Source organism: Pseudophryne corroboree, chromosome 5, assembly GCF_028390025.1.
Source record: "Pseudophryne corroboree isolate aPseCor3 chromosome 5, aPseCor3.hap2, whole genome shotgun sequence".
NCBI lineage: Eukaryota > Metazoa > Chordata > Amphibia > Anura > Myobatrachidae > Pseudophryne > Pseudophryne corroboree.
Genome location: NC_086448.1, coordinates 714,058,179 through 714,062,155, shown reverse-complemented (window position 1 = coordinate 714,062,155; position 3,977 = coordinate 714,058,179).

Sequence of the window (3,977 nt, the reverse complement as noted above, 5' to 3'; positions counted from 1 at the left end):
ATGTGTGTATGTTGGTGTGCATGTATGTAATAAAGTTGTACTGTCACGGTGTGTGTGTTCTGTTTTTATTGGGGTATTTTTTAGTAGTAGTACTACAGGTACCAGCGGGCCCGGTTTTCCACCGCATGCTGGTACTTGTGGTTCTCCAAGTATCAGCTTGCGGGGAGGCTTGCTGGGACTTGTAGTACTGCTACTAAAAAACAATATTCACAATTTTTCACAAGGCTATCAGCCCCCCATCTGCCACCCTTGGATGGGGGGGGACAGCCTCGGGCTTCCCTCCTGGCCCTTGGGTGGCTGGAGGGGGGGGGACCCCTTGATTGAAGGGGTCCCCACTCCTCCAGGTTACCCCGGCCAGGGGTGACTAGTTGGGTATGTAATGCCAGGGCCGCAGGGACCAGTATAAAAGTGTCCCCCGGCTGTGGCATTATGTACCTGGCTAGTGGAGCCCGGTGCTGGTTTTAAAAATACGGGGGATCCCTACGCTTTTTGTCCCCCATATTTTTGGAACCAGGACCAGGCGCAGAGCCCGGTGCTGGTTGATTAAATATGGGGGAACCCCTGTAATTTTTTTCTCCATATTCTTTCAACCAGGACCGCCTCAAAGAGCCCGAGGCTGGTTATGCTAAGGAGGGGGGACCCCACGCAATTTTTTTTCTGTTTTTACACTAAACAGACCCTTTCCCATAGATAACCATGCACAGATCTCATTGATCCGTGCATGGTTATCCAAACTCGACTGGAAAAAGCAGGTCTATTTTTTTGCTGCTTTTTTTAACAAATCGAAAAAAAACAGACCCGCACTTGAGCACTCAGAAACTAACACTCAAATACGAATGAATAGTGAATGCCCGTATTCTATGAAATAACAGCTGCGTTTGACCGATGGTCTATTCATTCGTATTTCGGAACGTTGTCATTCAAACCATTACGAATAGACCAGACACTGTCGAGATTGGTGCTTAGTGAATTCACGGATTGGGACTTAGAAAAAAAAACACAAATCGGACAAACTCGAATTTTTAGTAAATACTGGCCACGGAGTGGCAAGGAACGGCTGAGGCCCTGGCCTATGTTCATGGCTAGTGGTTCAGCTTCACATGAGGATGAAAGCACTCATCCTCCCGCTAGAAAATAAGATTTTACTTACCGATAAATCTATTTCTCGTAGTCCGTAGTGGATGCTGGGACTCCGTAAGGACCATGGGGAATAGCGGCTCCGCAGGAGACAGGGCACAAAATAAAAGCTTAAGGATCAGGTGGTGTGCACTGGCTCCTCCCCCTATGACCCTCCTCCAAGCCTCAGTTAGGATACTGTGCCCGGACGAGCGTACATAATAAGGAAGGATATTGAATCCCGGGTAAGACTCATACCAGCCACACCAATCACACCGTACAACTTGTGATCTGAACCCAGTTAACAGTATGATAAATGCAAAGGAGCCTCTGAAAAGATGGCTCACAACAATAATAACCCGAATTTTTGTAACAATAACTATATACAAGTATTGCAGACAATCCGCACTAGGGATGGGCGCCCAGCATCCACTACGGACTACGAGAAATAGATTTATCGGTAAGTAAAATCTTATTTTCTCTGACGTCCTAGTGGATGCTGGGACTCCGTAAGGACCATGGGGATTATACCAAAGCTCCCAAACGGGCGGGAGAGTGCGGATGACTCTGCAGCACCGAATGAGAGAACTCCAGGTCCTCCTCAGCCAGGGTATCAAATTTATAGAATTTAGCAAACGTGTTTGCCCCTGACCAAGTAGCTGCTCGGCAAAGTTGTAAAGCCGAGACCCCTCGGGCAGCCGCCCAAGATGAGCCCACTTTCCTTGTGGAATGGGCTTTTTTGATTTTGGCTGTGGCAATCCTGCCACAGAATGTGCAAGCTGAATTGTACTACAAATCCAACGAGCAATCGTCTGCTTAGAAGCAGGAGCACCCAGCTTGTTGGGTGCATACAGGATAAACAGCGAGTCAGATTTTCTGACTCCAGCCGTCCTGGAAACATATATTTTCAAGGCCCTGACAACGTCAAGCAACTTAGAGTCCTCTAAGTCCCTGGTAGCCGCAGGTACCACAATAGGTTGGTTCATGTGAAATGCAGAAACCACCTTAGGTAGAAATTGAGGACGAGTCCTCAATTCCGCCCTGTCAGAATGAAAAATTAAGTAAGGGCTTTTATATGATAAAGCCGCCAATTCTGACACACGCCTGGCTGAAGCCAAGGCTAACAGCATCGACACCTTCCATGTGAGATATTTTAAGTCCACAGTGGAAAGTGGTTCAAACCAATGTGACTTTAGAAAACTCAACACCACATTGAGATCCCAAGGTGCCACTGGAGGCACAAAAGGAGGCTGTATGTGCAGGACCCCTTTTACAAATGTCTGAACTTCAGGTACTGAAGCCAGTTCTTTCTGGAAGAAAATCGACAGGGCCGAAATTTGAACCTTAATGGACCCTAATTTTAGGCCCATAGACAGTCCTGTTTGCAGGAAATGAAGGAAACGACCCAGTTGAAATTCCTCTGTAGGGGCCTTCTTGGCCTCACACCACGCAACATATTTACGCCAATGCGGTGATAATGTTTTGCGGTTACGTCCTTCCTGGCTTTGACCAGAGTAGGGATGACTTCTTCTGGAATGCCTTTTTCCCTCAGGATCCGGCGTTCAACCGCCATGCCGTCAAACGCAGCCGCGGTAAGTCTTGGAACAGACAAGGCCCCTGCAGTAGCAGGTCGTTTCTTAGAGGTAGAGGCCACGGTTCGTCCGTGAGCATCTCTTGAAGTTCCGGGTACCAAGTCCGTCTTGGCCAATCCGGAACCACGAGTATAGTTCTTACTCCTCTCCTTCTTATGATTCTCAGTACTTTTGGTATGAGAGGCAGAGGAGGGAACACATACACTGACTGGTACACCCACGGCGTTACCAGAGCGTCCACTGCTATTGCCTGAGGGTCCCTTGACCTGGCGCAATATCTGTCCAGTTTTTTGTTTAGACATGACGCCATCATGTCCACCTTTGGTTTTTCCCAACGGTTTACAATCAGGTGGAAGACTTCTGGGTGAAGTCCCCACTCTCCCGGGTGAAGGTCGTGTCTGCTGAGGAAGTCTGCTTCCCAGTTGTCCACTCCCGGAATGAATACTGCTGACAGTGCTATCACATGATTTTCCGCCCAGCGAAGAATCCTTGCAGCTTCTGCCATTGCCCTCCTGCTTCTCGTGCCGCCCTGTCTGTTTACGTGGGCGACTGACATGATGTTGTCCGATTGGATCAACACCGCCTGACCCTGAAGCAGAGGTTTTGCTTGACTTAGGGCATTGTAAATGGCCCTTAGTTCCAGAATGTTTATATGAAGAGACGTTTCCAGGCTTGACCACAGGCCCTGGAAATTCCTTCCCTGTGTGACTGCTCCCCAGCCTCTCAGGCTGGCATCCGTGGTTACCAGGATCCAATCCTGAATGCCAAATCTGCGGCCCTCTAGTAGATGAGCACTCTGCAGCCACCACAGGAGAGACACCCTTGTCCTTGGCGACAGGGTTATCCGCTGATGCATCTGCAGATGCGATCCGGACCATTTGTCCAGTAGATCCCACTGAAATGTTCTTGCATGGAATCTTCCGAATGGAATCGCTTCGTAAGAAGCCACCATTTTCCCCAGGACCCTCGTGCACTGATGCACTGAGACCTGTCCTGGTTTTAGGAGGTTCCTGACTAGCTCGGATAACTCCCTGGCCTTCTCCTCCGGGAGAAACACCTTCTTCTGGACTGTGTCCAGAATCATTCCTAGGAACAGTAGACGTGTCGTTGGAATCAGCTGCGATTTTGGAATATTTAGAATCCACCCGTGCTGACGTAACACTACCTGAGATAGTGCTACTCCGACTTCTAACTGTTCCCTGGATCTTGCCCTTATCAGGAGATCGTCCAAGTAAGGGATAATTAAAATGCCTTTTCTTCTTAGAAGAA